The sequence below is a fragment of the Lonchura striata genome, chromosome 16, assembly GCF_046129695.1.
Source record: "Lonchura striata isolate bLonStr1 chromosome 16, bLonStr1.mat, whole genome shotgun sequence".
Lineage (NCBI taxonomy): Eukaryota > Metazoa > Chordata > Aves > Passeriformes > Estrildidae > Lonchura > Lonchura striata.
In genome coordinates this window covers 6,488,656-6,504,240 of record NC_134618.1, presented here as the reverse complement: position 1 = coordinate 6,504,240, position 15,585 = coordinate 6,488,656, and positions in this window count along the sequence as shown.

The window sequence follows — 15,585 nt, the reverse complement described above, 5'->3', positions numbered from 1 at the left end:
TCAGAGACTTTCCTAAACCCTGCAGATTCTTTCTGCTGTTCCCCTGTTCATCTTTACAAGCACCACATTTCTCTCATCCTTAGAACAAAATATGAAAGCCATTGGGTTTTCAGAACCTCCTGGTGGCTGCCCTCAGGGATGGGCTGTACAAGTGCAGCTCATTAACCTCAGCCCAGGCACAGCCACAGCTGCTGGGGGCTGTGGGGTCCCCAGCCTCACTGCTCCTCAATGCTCAGCAGTTCTGGTGAGCACCAGCAGCTTCTGAGGATACAGCACAAAAATAACCCAATATCTAACACAGGGTAGGAGCAGGAGGAAGCTCAGTGCTTTATGTGAACCTAGTTATGATGTCCTCTAGGCTTTGACCTTCTAGGAATGCAGAGTTTAATAGTGGTGGAGACTTTTTATTGCCCCATTAGTCATTGGCTGGATGGAGTTTAGCAGTGGGTGCACTGACAAAGGTGATGTTCGTGCTATGAAGCTTAAAGACAGAAACACAGCACCACTGCAGAGGCACAAATGGGGTTGGAATTAGAAGTGAACTTGAATCTTGGAGTGGTCTACACAGGTGAAGCCTCAGCTTTTGTTCCTGACTTGTGCAGCCAAGTAATTGCTCTGTCTGAGCTGGTCCCTCCTTTGCTCCCTAGAGCAGCAGCAGCAGAGTGCTGATCTCTCCTGCCAGGCTTTGCATGAGAACTGGCTGCTTCCACTGTGGTGCTAAGGATGGTGCTTGTACCAAAACTAGGGATTTCTTTTTAATGGTCTCAAAATGTAATAAATATTGTACGAACATACAGTCCTAAACCTGAATTAATAAAGTGACAATCTGACATAGAGGGAAAGTTTATTCTTAAGCATGTCTCAGAAGAGGAGAAGAATGAGTCTGTGTTCAAAGAGGGTGGAAAAGTTTGTGCAATCACCCCTATTTCTTTATCTTACAGGTTTGATTTAATTTGATTTGAAAATCTCCTGAAAGAAAATCTCCCAGTGTTTGACAAAATTTCCAAATTTTTCTATATACATAAGTTTTAATTAAAAAGTGAATCTGAATTTATTTTAACATGGAACATCAACTGTTCTACTTTAGAGGGATGAAGATAGAAATAAATTGTCCTTGTTCTTATGCTGCTCAGAAAAATTTTGTCCTTCTCATGTCTCTCATATTACCTGCTCCTCTCATTTCCATATTTTTGTTTTCTCCTTCGTTTCGCTCCATGGCAGCAAATAATGCTGAATACCAATGTAGTTGTAGTCATCCATTTACAGATCATTTCTCTGAGCGCCACACACAAGCACTCAGCTTTTCCAAATACAAATCAAGGCTGGTTACCTTAATTACTCATGGATTTCTGCAGTGCACAGGTGAAATGGGCTTTCATTACCCTGCCTATGTTAAAAGAAGCAGCTAAATCTACATATTCTTTCAATGACTGCTCAGTGTTCAGTACTGGCACAGATGAATCCTTGTCAGGAATAATTCAGTTTGCCTGAACAAGGAGTTTCAGGGAGTGACATTACTTTTAAGTCAGGAGATGAATAATAATCCAACTGATTGCTTTGGGAGGAACATTATAAAAAGAAAATCCAGTGACTTTTTCACCCAATTTACTGTTTCTGGGAGTATCAAAACACAATTTAGACATGCTATCATAAAAAAGAAAAATTTAGACATGTTATCTTTAAAAAGAGACTCTGGCTTCTCTTTCAAGTAAATTGGTAGCAGAGTATTAAAAAAAAAAATTCACCAAGCAAAATGGAAATGCTAGCAATGCAGCAGTGCTTCAATTTTATGAGAGTTAGATGATCACTAGGTACATAAAAATGAGCGGGAAATCTGCAGTCGACAAGAGCTCGGTGCATAATTACTTTTCCTCTCTCACCAAATGGCTCCAGGTCGGAACACTTCATTTAAACACAAAGACAGTGACAAAAGTGCTGACTTGTGGTAAACGTGTGCAACACAAGCAGATTTAACACTGCTAAAGAAGTTAAAAGAAATGTGAGACTGGAGAGGTGTTAAAAAAAAAATAGTTTCTCCACATAATGATTTTGGTCAGAAGGGACTGCTGGTGCTCTCCAGCCCAAAGCAGGGTAGGTAGGGTGGGCAGTTTGGGACACCTTGTTGATCACCTACACAGGAGAAAGCTCTAGCACATGTTGGGATTGTCTTTCCAAGTCCACCTTGTGCTTGGTGCCTCCTGAGCTCCCCTGTGCATTCTGGACAGAGCCTGGTCCCATCTGCAGAATCCCTGGAGCCCTGCTCTGCTCCAGGCTGAGCAATCTCCCCGGGCTCTCCCGTGCCTGGTTCTGTTCTGTCCCTGTCACCTGCAGCCAGCCTGGCTCCCACAGCTCCAGCTGCGCTGTCACCAGTGCCAAGGGAAGGACAAGGATCACTTCCCTCACCTCCTGGCTCCCACAGCCCAGGGAGCTGCTGGCCTGCCCTGCTGCAGGAGCACACCGCTGCCATGTGTCCTGCCTGTCCCCCAGCTCCTCTGACAACATTGCAGCTTAATTAAAAAGAACTGCTGCTGTCAAAAGGAAAGCAAGTTGGTCATTGTTCCAGCTCAAATGACTAGCTCGCTGCTCCCTTCATCCAAGATTAGTTTGCTGTTCCCTGTGTCTGAGACCCCCAAAGAGCAGCACACACTTTATGGGGTTGCATGGTCCATTTTGATGTTTGTGTAAAATGGGCTTGTCCAAAGAACAAACTAGATTCTCTCATACTTCTTTTCCAGACAGGAAAGAAATACTGTAATTTGCATTATTCTGAATAGAGCAGTATTTTAAGTTCCACATAAACAACTCCCTCCAGTGCACCTCTCAGTGCAAGCAGATGCTTAAGTCCAGTCTGATTCAGCAAAGCTTTAAGCATGTATCTAAGTGTCATTGCTTTCAGAATGAAAGTTAAGTGTGTGCTGCTATGCTTTGCTGAATTTTGGCCTCATGCTATAAGAAAAGGATAATTTGGCTCATTATATTTTGTGAATGACACAATGCCCCTGAACATTAAAGTTTATATCTATTTGCATATATATGTGCAGCATTAGGTTTGGCTCTCAACTCTGTAGAGATCAAAGTACGCAGGCATCCTTAGAGACTATCAGACAGCAATTACACTGCAAAATAAATTATAGTCTCCCTCTACATCTCACTATGTCCAGCTGCACATTTCCTTGAGTTCCTTTACTGCCCTTGAATGTGTTTTAGTTTTAGTTATTGCATAAGATCCTCTTAGATGAGGGCTTATGAAACAAGCCCTTCACTCCCAGTGGTGAAACAAAACTGTTTAAACAAGAATATTTTCTCAAAGTTGAAAAAGTAAAAAAAAAAAGGAGAAAATTATTTTCTCATGCGTTGTGGTCAACTGTTTCCAAAGGTCTTGTTCAGGCTTTTAAATAACTTTCTGCAGAGGACAAACAGCAGCTGCAGGGCAGTCTCTGAACAAAGCATTTCTGGGTAGATTCGATGCCTTTTTGCAGCTCCTGATTTCTGTGAGTGTTAATTTATTTTGAAGCTGTCTGTGTTAGTGCTCAAAGCATTCCTGTCACAGACACAGCACGCACTGGGTGCAGGGTTCCACTCTCACTCATGGCAAGTGCTTGTGACTGGAAGTGTGAGAAAGTCAAGTCCGAGTTACTCCACTGCAATGCCTAATTGAGGAATGTCTCTGTGAAAGGATTCTTGCCTGGCACACTGATGGGCTCTGACATTCTTTTTCTCTATCAATGTCAAGTGGTTATTTGTGACTTTAATGACAAATTACCAGTATTGGCATCGTGATTATATCTGACTGCACTTGGGATGGAGATTTAAGAGCAGATTGAAGAACCGAGATATTCAGCTCCTTTCATCCATCTTTATGAGGTGAAACACAGCATCTGAAAACTCTGAGCTCAACTGATCACAATGTTTAGCTGATTTTTGGAGGGCTTTTTTTTTTTCAGTGAATTGTTAGTCTGTGATTGTGATCCCAAAACCACCAGAAATTATCTTTTCAGCTGCTGAAACATATTGATCAGGAAAAAAATGTCCCCCTTCCCCAGTTCCATATGTGCATACCAGATCAGAATAAGAAGCAATGGCAGCTGAGAACTGCAGATTTTGAGCCACCTGGAAAAGCAGCCCACAAAAATACTTTTTTCCCCCATTGTTTTGAACATTTTCCTCCACCCATCCCACTCACACCACACAGGCACTGAAGATGCCAGACCTTCACTGGGACTACTGGCCTTGGAACCTTCCAGCTGGCAGCCAGTGCTTGCTGTGGGCAGAGCTGTGGAGGGCAGCAGAATAAGGTGGCAAAACAGCCATGGGTAATTTGCTTATTTTGCACAGGTGAGAGCCCTGGAAATCCTGAGCCCTCAGCAGAGAAGCCCAGTGTCTGCTACAGGCTGTGACAGGGATTACGAGCCCTGGTTTGCAGCAGAGCAGTCACCAGCCCTGTCCCTCTCATCCTGCAGTGGCAGCAGGAGCAGCAAACCCTGCTCTCGTCCCAGCCCCATCCCAGTCCTGGGACGAGACACCCAAACCAGGAGCCAGTTCTGCTCACTGCTTAGGGAACTCTGAAATCTGACCTCTTATTAACCCCCTGCAGCTGGGTGCAGGTGTTGGAAATTTGTCCAAACCAGGTCAGCCCTGTATTAACACAATTCCAGGCTGAAAAGGTGTCATGGGTGATGCTCCTTGCTGTCACCAATATCAAATCTGTTATTTCTCAACATGTCAGCTCCTCCCCAAGAAAGGTTAGCACCAGTTCTGTTGCCTTCCAGCCACTCACCAAATGTATTTCCAAATATCTCTTAGAATGAGAAGCAAGCACACAAACCACACAAATCCCACTGTAGCCTCCTGATACCACAGCATCTCTCTTACCACTTAGATTTTTTTTCTTGCCCTCCTCTATTTCTCCCTTGAGATGCTAATTTGAAGTTCTTTGAGAAGAGGAATATTTTTTCCCCTTTTAATGTACAATGCCTTGCCAAATGGTGTGCTGGGGTTTGATTAGAGCTTTAAGCTCTATAACAATAGAAATAAATGAGACTGAAAGAATGAAGTTCAATATTTTACACCAATGGTAATTTTTGAGTTGTGCAATCAAAGTTTAACCCAACCTCTGTCTAGAGAGAAGCTCTGTGAGGCTGTGGTATCTCTGAGAGCCCATGTGATTTGTGACCCTTTACTTCAGTTTCCCGAGTTTTCAAACTTGCACAGTGTGAATTCTTTCTAAGGACAAATATCAAAAGATGAACAGGAACAGGGTGATTTGTGATGAATAAATCTCAAAAAGTTCAGAAGCTATGCTCTAATGGGATATGCACCACAGATTTTGAAAAGCTATCTGAAACTGAAGAAAAATTCATATTTTGTAAAGTGGAGTTTAGGGGATCACGGTCTTTCTTGCCCAAGGTGAATTTGGTTGTGTCATTCAATAGAAAGCATATAATAATTTAGATTAATGCTCATGACAGAGACAGAAACATCAGGTAATAGTAGCAAAATAAGGAAAGTGAATCTTGCAATCTAAAATAAGATTTCAATTTTCAGTAAATCTACAGATAATAGAAGGAATATTCACATGCTTTATTATTTTATTCAGTTTCCCACCTATCCCTGGAAAGGATTTTTCTTAATTTAAGAGACAAAGTAAAAGAGCTTTGCATTGAACTGCATAACCAGTGAACCAGACAATCCCAAACTGCTCAAGCATATCCGACATCTGCTCGAAGAACTCGATTGCAAATAGCAGGAGAGAGTTCCTATTACAGTACACACAGAGCTGGGCTGGGAGAAGCAGCATTAGGAAGTGTGATTCCCATTTAGTAATTATGTCTTGATTGTTGTTTATATGTTTGCTCTACTGTAACTTGCCTGCCTTATGGTGGCACTACTGCTAGAGAAAACACAAAAGTAATTTAGTTTTAAAGGGGAAATGAAAGTTTTAAAGCAGTTTAACATTTCTGTGAAACTGTAATGGTCGGAGATGACTGGATTGAGTCGATAAAAAGTACTAATTTCAATAGTAACTCACGCCTTAATTCTCCTCACAGCAACAAACCTCCCTCCCTCCTTTCTGGCACACAATATAAATACTCTTTACACTGCAATCAATAGAACCTGGGAGAGAAAAAATATTCATTTTTATTCCTCAGAGGCTTCATAAAGACCAAGTTTCCCCTAAGCTCTTATTTACTCCTATGTAAATGGCATTGGTTTTGTAATGAGGTGTAATCACCAGCACATCACTCATGTTCCCTTCCTCTCTTCTAGATTTACCACCCAGTTTCTCCACTGGTGCCTGGGATCTCAGAGTCAGGAAGTGGTGATAAGTCTGCTGCAGGCAATGCCCTGATATCAGTGATTACATTTAAAAGTCACTATTTCCAAGACACAGCCCTGCAGAGGACAGCCAGGGACACCTGGTGGGAACAACGCTGTGACTTCAGCTGTTCCCTGCATTCCCAGAGAAATGCAGAGGCTGAGTGGAAACTTCCCAAAGGTCTCCACACTTCCCTGCACACCTCACAAACCCTTGAGCGTGGTGTGCTGGTGTAGCACTGACCATGGCTGCTGGGTAGCTGCCATTCCTCACTCTGCTTTGGTCCAGCTAATGGGCATTTGCTCAATTCCACGTGTTCCAGCACTTAGCACTTGGCCCCAGAGAATATCGTGTGATTAATGCATCAAAAGACTTGTCTTAAAATCCTCCTCCCCTCGCTTTCCAGCATTTTATTCTCTCAGTTACATTTTCTCTTTGTTCCTTTCTGCAAACCCTAGTGTAAATGTTTTTTGAGTAATTAATGTGTCAAATACCAGACCTGAATTTTCATGGGCAATTAGTGGGCTGAGTAAAGCCAGCAAAATGCATTTCAGTTTTAATAGTGAATTGTGGCTCATTTGCTGTTTTGCAGAAATGTATCCTGGAATACTGAGAGCTTCATACGCCTGTATATTTTTTATTTCTGTTTCATCTACCAAAGCTCCCTCTCCTTTTCTATTTTTCACCACATACAAGATGCTGCTTGTAGTCTATTAAAATTTGCATATTGTCCTTCTGCCTCATCGATAATTGATCAGGTTAACATCTGCTTTCTGCTGGTGCCAGGAGAAATTTGTTTGTTTCTACAGGACTCTGTAATTCCTCAGGGCCCCCCAGAATTTCACTTCCCAAAAGAGAGATGCCATGTGCCCCCACAGCAGCCCAAGGCACACAGCCTGCCCGTGTGGTTGTCCCTCCCCGAGGAGCTCAGGAGAGGCTCCAGAGCTGTGTGAGGGCTCACATGGTGCCACAGCAAAGTTGTCTGTTGTAGGCAATGCTAGAACATTATAAATAGGATTTCAGAGGAACTCACACTCCCCAAAGTCCTGCTGAAAGCATGAGGCACCCATTGTGAGGAGAGAAGGTGAAGGCTCAAAACACTTCCTAGAGAGCAGTGCCAGTGTGCAGCTTTACCAAGGGGACGTGTACTTCCAACCAATTTATAAGTGTGGAAACTACATTGCTTTGATATTGCAGGGCTATTAGAAAGACTTTTATTCTCTCCACAGTTTCAGCTGTCTGATTCAAAAAATACTAGAACCAGAATCAGTTCAGCTTAGAGACAAGCAGTCAAAATGATTAGCAAGGCAAAGAGCTGGTTCAGTCTCAAGGACACAGCATAGTAGTCTGAGTGGCACAATCCATCACAGGGTGGATGTACCATAATTGTACACCACAGATTTGTAAATAATCTCTTTCTTGGTGTCTGTGTTGACAAGGAATAATATATGTGAGAGTTCCCTTGGTAGGTTACCTTCTGTCTAAACACACCGTCCTGACACTGAAGTGTACCCAGTGCATCTTTAGGAGGTTCCTGAGGAGCATCAGAGGAGGATGGGGCTGAACAAGGCAGTGTAGCAGAGGCATGCCATCACCTGGAGGGCAGGCTCACCTTCCCACCAAAAGAGCTGCCTTTCTTGGGCACAGCCAAAAGGATTAAGAATAGGACAGAAACATGCACCACGGTTTTCAGTGTGCTGTTCTTAAATACACTGCGCCTTAGAAGGAATAGATGTGCTTTCATTAAAAAGACTGCCACTCTCATTGGAACCTACAATTTCAAGCATATCTAGATAAACCCCTACTAGCACAAAATACAGGCTATCACTGCTGCACAGTACTGAATGCACTGTCCCATCAATGCCATGGGACCCACATTGCTCTCAGCTGCAGCTAGAGTTTGGGAGGACTGTCACACAAGGAGTTCACAGGAGGGAAAAATGTGCAGATCATGTTCCAGTCATCCATAACAAAGAATGAAGATCAAAACTACAGTTACTGAGGAGAGAAGCATGAGACAGAATTTGTCAACCATCAGTACACAATGCCACACAGGATGACAATGTCTAAATGCAATTAGTAGCTTTGGGTGAACAGTTTGAAATAAAATGCAACTTCTATATGGCTTTGAAAGGTACCAAGCACCCATCTCAAAGAGTAAAGGCCTCTGCAGATACCTCTACTTCAACTTGCCTGACTTCATATCACCAGCCCAGGGTCCTCCTGTGCAGAACACTGTAACTGGGCTCACCTGGCTGTGTTTGTTCCTGTCAATTACCTGCTGTTGTAGTGTTACAAAACTCCTGTATCTTATATACACAGGGATACTAAGGGCACTTTTCCATGTTTCACCTACACCATGCCTGGCAGAATAGCTGCTTCTATTGATGCTCACGTTAAAAACCCCAGAAACTCATTCCAGAAAGAAGATCTTTCTCCTCAGTTCAGATCTTTGATTCACAACCCACTCCTTCCTCCCCAAGACCTATACTGTAGGCAATAGCACCTCTAATAAGCTTAGGGGAATATAAAATACATCAAGGAAGATCAAGCAGAGTTGCAGCAGTCAAACCCCACACTAGACACGCAGGCAGGTCCCTGCTATGAAGCCAAGAAAGAGACAAAGAAAAATGAGTTGTCAAGGAGATGATTCTGCTGAAGAGACTCCTCCTGGAGCTGGACATCTGGGTGCTTCACATGCCAAGTTTAAATCATCGGTCAGCTGGTTGAGGAGGTTGAGGGGTGCAAAACAAGAGTAAATGCTCATTGCCAGAGCTGGGAAGGGGGTGCTGCAGCACAGACCCCACGCTGCAGCTGCTGGCTCCCCGCCTCCAAAGCCTGCTCCTCCTGAGGGATGGGGCCAGAGCAGCTCCCCAGCACCTCACTTGCTCCAAAAGGCTTTCCAGCTGCTTTCTGCAGATCCAAGTTTCATTTTAAGGCTATAACTTTTGAGTGTTTCCCCACCATTACAGCAGGTCTTATATTCTATTTGAATTGCACAGACCTGAAGCAAAGCTCATTTGTATGGATTACAGGAAAACAAATACAAACTCACATCCTGAGACAGGCAGGCCTCCTAAAGGAGAGCTCCAGGCCAATGACTCAACCCAATGTCCTTCAATTTTCCAAATTATTCTTTCAGAGAATTTTCAATGCTCTTTAAGAACAGCATATTTCTAGACAATTAAGACAGCCAACTTTATGTACAGACTTTCTGCAAAGAAACTGTCTTGTCAGCCCATCTTTTTCACCTATAATATAAATTTTGAGCACCTGGTTACATCTAAACTTGCATGCCAGAAGCTTCTGATCATCACATGGATATCAGCAATGCCTGAATTTCTGGAGTCTGGACTGGAGTCCCAGCTTTACACTCTCAAAGCCAGCATTTGAGGGAACAATAAAACACAGAAAAAGCATAACATTAAAACGTTAAGGAAAATGAAAATGCATGGATGTGCAAATCCATGCACGAGTTTAAATATCTTGATAACTGCAACTGGGGAAGAGAAAAAATCTATAGGAGAGGAAAAATATAATGGTTAGCACTTGAGCTTTAAGTGAAGTTTACATTTCTTTCTAGGATGGCACGATATGGATGTCATTCATCTTCAGTTCCAGCAATAAGCCTGAATTTGCTCTGTTTTCAAGCTTTGTTCATCACATGCACCATGCTTAGAGCTTGTGTTTTTCTTTCGTTTACTGATGGTCTTATCATATCCTTATTCGTGAGAGAAAGACTTTATTGCCCTGGTATTAAAATTGTCTCCTGTGAAAGGGGAGAGGTTCTGAAGTGAGATATAATTTACAGCTTCAGAATACAGAATAACTTTGGGTATTAATCTGTAGCATTCATGAGTTTTCTGCCTGAAGTCAGAAAGACTCACAATCAGCAGAAGAGGAAAGTCCCAGTTAAGCTCTTCAGTTCCATGAGGGAAGACTGACAAGCACACAACAGGGAGAGCACTACTAGCCCTGAAATATGCATTGAAGAGGAACTAATGAGAGGAGCTTGGAATGCCTGGAGTTGCCTACCTCAATTTCCTGCTCCTCTCAAACCCAGCAGTATCAGTTTCCCACCATATATATCTGCTGATCAGGTCTCAGGTGAAGATTTCTATTCAAAAGGAAGGCTGTCTACAAAAAATGACATTGGAGTCAAATACACATTGTCTAACTTGATGTCCATCTGACTAATACAAGAACAAATATGAAGCTTTTAAGGTGACCCTTGAAGCAAAGAAATTCATGGTAGCTCCTTGACACTGCTACAATATTTAGCACAGTCCTTAGCCAACATTTCCAATGAAAACAATGGGATGCTCCCTTAGTTCCAATCCAAAACCAGCAGATCCTCTGTCCCTGTTACTGAACCCCCATTAGAAAGAATCGGAAGTCTATTAAATTTGTCTGGCAAAACAGAGCCAGTTCCAATTGTGAGGACAAGTCACTGGAACCATTGGTTTCTGGCCATGAGCTGTGTTTCTGTGGACTTTGTTTCATGTGTTTTCATAACCTTTGAGTTTCGTTTTTGTTTGAACTCAGACCTGTCAGGCTTTTGGTCAGCTCTGGAACCCTTGTAGTTATCAGCACTTCATCCCACTGACAAAAATCTCCTGGAACTTAAAAAAATATATCAGGAAAAAAAAATACCAAAATTGCAGCCTACTGAAAAATATTTCTTCTACCTGTACAGAAAAACACCAGACTCTGATAAAAAAGTTCAAATACATAAATCAGACTTAACCCTCACTTGCACCTTCTATTAAGGCTTAAACCTGAAACTATGTGCTATTAGCTTGGGTTTTGGTTTAAAAATGAGCTAGCAATGGCAATAGTAACCAAGCAACAGTAATTGCTTCTCTGAGATTAAACCACAACATGACATTAAAGCTCTGCTACTGAACTTCCCTACAAAGGTGCAAAATTTTTGCAGGCAGAAGTTAATTATGTAGAAGGGCAATTTCAATTTAAGTTGCAAGAGTCTCTGAGCTGTACAGAGGCAGGAAACAATGAGGTCAAGAGTTCAGCCTACCGGAGTTTTAAATCTAGAGGAGGATTATTGTAGCTTCCAATTTATAATTGATGCATCCAGCCTCTCAAAATAATTTCAACTAAATCAAAATAAATGACCTTTAAATAACTGCTATCCAATAATATGATTTGACTCCATAGTTTTTTACCATGGCTGTAGCTGTTAGAATTCCACTTCTAAAGTGACAATACTACCATGACTAAGAACTAGAGGGCATTGTATATCTTATAACCAAACTAGAAAGTTCAAGCTACTCTTTATGAACATTCAAACCTATTTCCAGATAGGTGTTTACAGATATGAAATGACTCATTTGGACTAATTATCTCAACTTGAGAGTACCATCACTTTACAAATGATATCTATCTTTTCTATCAACACATTTGGATCCTTTATTTTATTTATTCTTAAATACAAATCAATTAAAAGTAAGTGTCAAGCAGCTTTCTTATTTGAGTGTTACACAGGTTATCTGATTTTCAGGTATGAAATATTTTAAGCCATATCTAGGTTCTAGGACAATTTTCTGAGAATAGCTGGAAAAAGGTGAGTGACATTTTGCAATCCACAAAATCTTTTAGTTTGATGTAGGGGGATGGAACAGAGCAAATATAATTTGGAACATTGGCTGAGTGTAGAGGAATTGAGAAGAGGAAGGTGAAAAGGAAACACTGAAGGCAATCTAGAATCCTGGAACAGGTAACAGCTTATGAAACTTGGACCTACTTTGCCATGGTTTTCCTGCATGAGCTTTGGCAAGACTATCAGATATTTTTATGCTTCTGTTCTCCATCTGAAAAATGAAAATATCACATTATTTCTCCCCCTCAGAGGCCAGGGTGAATATAAACCTTACAGAAAATGCCATGGCCGTGAAATCTAAAGTTCCTGAGACAAGATGGACAGAAAGATAAGACAAGGCTCAAGAGATCTTGAAGAACAGACATGGCTCAGAAATGAGGGAGTGGCTGATGGCTTCAACACTGCAATGCAAACTGACCCCACTTTGGCACTTGCAAGTCAGTGACATGCTTGGTGTGGGGCTCTGCTAACTGAGGTTGTGGTGGATGGAGCCCACACCTCTGCCACGGCTGGGGCCATGTTGCTCTCCACTGAGGACACCACAAGTTTCCCCGGTGGCAAATATTCCAGCTATTTCTCATAGCTGAGAGTGCAGGAGTGGCTCCTACAGCACATTGAACCATGCCAAAAGTCTGTTGCTTAAACAGTTTCCTCACACCAGAAGGCACAGAGGCATTTTTGTCACTTGCACAGCAGTTGCCATTAGGAAGTCAATGTTTGCCAACATATCAACCCAGTAGGCTGCAATTGTTCCATATGCTTAGAATATGGAATTTCTGTGGTAACCGTCAAATATCCAAGTGCTAATAGTGACTGTTCTCCAAATATTGTTATTTTAGCTCTTTTCTCAGAGCCAAGAAGGAAATGGACTTCTCACCTACCTCCTTTTCACCTGCTGCCCCCACTGGTTTCCAATAAAATTCTATTTCCTTTAACAGGGTTAATGATGCAGCAATTCTATCTCTCCCTGTTGTCACAGTTCCTTTTCATGTCCACTTTTAACAAGACAATAATCGCTTTGCTTCTGGAGTATGGGGAAAAAAAATCAATATATGTTTTTTCTGATACTCAAGTGATAGGATGTGATGAACAGAAGAGACCCAAAATGCTTGGCTTTGCCAGGAAAGAACACATTATGTCAAAAGCAAAGCAAGTACCGAACATCTCTTAGCTGAATGTAGAAGATTATAATGTTTAGCTTTAAAGAGATGAAACATCTGGAACATAGCTCCAGATTCCACATACTAAGCTCTGACACTAATATTAGTATTCCAGGATTAAAGCTAATTTGAAGATCACTGTTCTAAGAGAGTTTGACTTAGGAAAAAAACTAACAGCAACAAAATTGTGTTCTTGAAGGCAGCATGGCCTCATGGCCTTGCAGGGAAGACTGAAGGAAGTCAGTCTCTCAGGGGTGTGTGTCTGCTCACAGATATTTGCTTTTCAAGAGCTTAGAACAGCAGTGAAATCTAAATGAGCTCAGATGAGCTCCTTACCATTACTCTGCACAGATGTGAACTGGTCCCTCACTGGCAGCACTACGGTCAGAGACTGAACTCACAAATTTGCCGTTCTACAAAATGACCAGAACCTTCTTACTGATATTAAACTACCAAACTTTAATTATGTTTTCTTGTATGTTTCTCTTATTATCTGCATATCAGGTTTGTTGAGTTTTATATTTCCCCTCCTTCTTCCCAGAGGTAAACTGTTCAACTTAAATTTTGAGCACAGATTGCAAAAACATTCCCACTGGACTTACAGACAAGTAATGCTCTTAATTAGAGACAAGAAAACAGATTCAAGCTAAGTATGAACCAGCCCAGTCTTCAGAACAAAGTTTGAAGGGAATTTCTTTATTATCAATGAAAATAATTTTCTGCCCAGACTCTCTCATTTTTGTTTGTCCTCTCTGACCTCCCAGTTATTTCTGGAACACTTTGTCTGACACACTGTAGACAGAACATCCAACTACTTTGTTCAGTAATATCTTTAAATGGTAATAATTGTGATATAAAGTTAGATGTTTCCTGGGTCACTGGTTAGCACTCACTGTCAAGAGCATCCTGGACATTTAAATTCCTCTGAAGTTATGTTTACTCCATACATTCTTGCTATTTACCTGAATGTCCAATCTTGTGCTGACTCATGCTCCTGGCCCTATCACAAAGGATTTAAGTGATAAAAATGGGTAAAACAACTCCCTTCTATTAAGGTGTTTGTTTTTAGTATCACATCAAATGCTGAAAAAGCTCCTGACACTGACGCTCACTTCCCTGAAGCTTGAGGTCTGTAAGAGAAGATGTGGGATTTAAATACATGCCAGGCCTTTTAGGAATGGAGTGACTGAATGAAGCCATGTTAATAAACATACTGAGACCAAAGGAACAAAACATTTTGGATTTATCTTTCCCTTTCTGGCCAGGTAAAATAATATTAAATGGCTTGGGATGGGGGGCAGACAAAGCTGGAAGTGTTCATCACAACAGAACAGCACAATGGGTGCCAAAACCTTGCACACAGTTTCCACCCTCTGCTTGCTGTCTGACCTTGAGAGTCTCCCTGCCTCCTTCCCCTGGCAGAAAGACTTTCACTGTCTTTTCTAAGCCACTTCAAGATCTGCATAGGAAAATTGTTATTATGTAATTTCCATTCATTGAAATATAAGCAAAATCAAAATAACCATCAATGTCAGATTATAGTTTTATAGCATGACAACACAAATAATGTTTGCGCTCTCTGTAACACAAACCCATAAATCCTCAGTGGATTAACCTTTCAGAAACCCTTGCCAACTGTTCCTGCCACTACAGCACAATTCAAAATCTCAAGCTGCCAAAGAGCTCTGTTGCTGTTTTCAGAATGCTGCAATCAATCATGTTAAGGAAGGGAAGATGAGAGAGCAGATTAAGCAGAGACAGAAATGTTAACTTTAGAAGTAAGATTCTAACTTTAGGTTTTACTGGAAAGAACCAAACATAACTCAGAAAGCTCCCTCAATTTCCCCTGCTAGGGTGGAGGATCATTCAGCTTCATTGGACTCTCCAGCTCATCACACAAATGTATCTGTCCTAGAGCACCACTTGTGCTTTGAAGCTGTGCAACCAGCACAAAACCCAAATGCCAGACATGAGAACAGCCCCTGCAAAAGCTTCAGCTCCTGGAAAGACCAGGAGTATAAATTCCTTGGGAAGGGCTCACACTCAGAAATGCTCTGATTGGTGCTTGCTGATGCTACGTTTGCACTCTCCCTGTGTTTAAATTAGTGAGCCAGCAATGTAAGTGTGCCCAAGGAGCTCAGTGTGAGCTGCAGGTTCTGCAGCTCCAGTACTGCAGCCTCTCATGCCAGAGGGAACTTCCTGGATGAATTTCCTGCAACCTTGCTGTGTTTTATTTTTATAAATCTACTAATTTTCCTTTGTGTTTCATGGCTCTATAGAGCAAGAAAGATTACAGCCCAAATCTCTGTGTGTGCGAGTGTATGCTTTGTATTATTTATGCTATGCATAAAATCTGTGCAGTGGATGCACACATGCCACTACTAGAGCTTGGCTTTCTAATTTTTATATAAAGAAAATCTGCATATATCTGTTAATTTACGCACACAGGCCCGTTAAACAGGGCTCTGTGAACATCAATATAAGTTAATTAC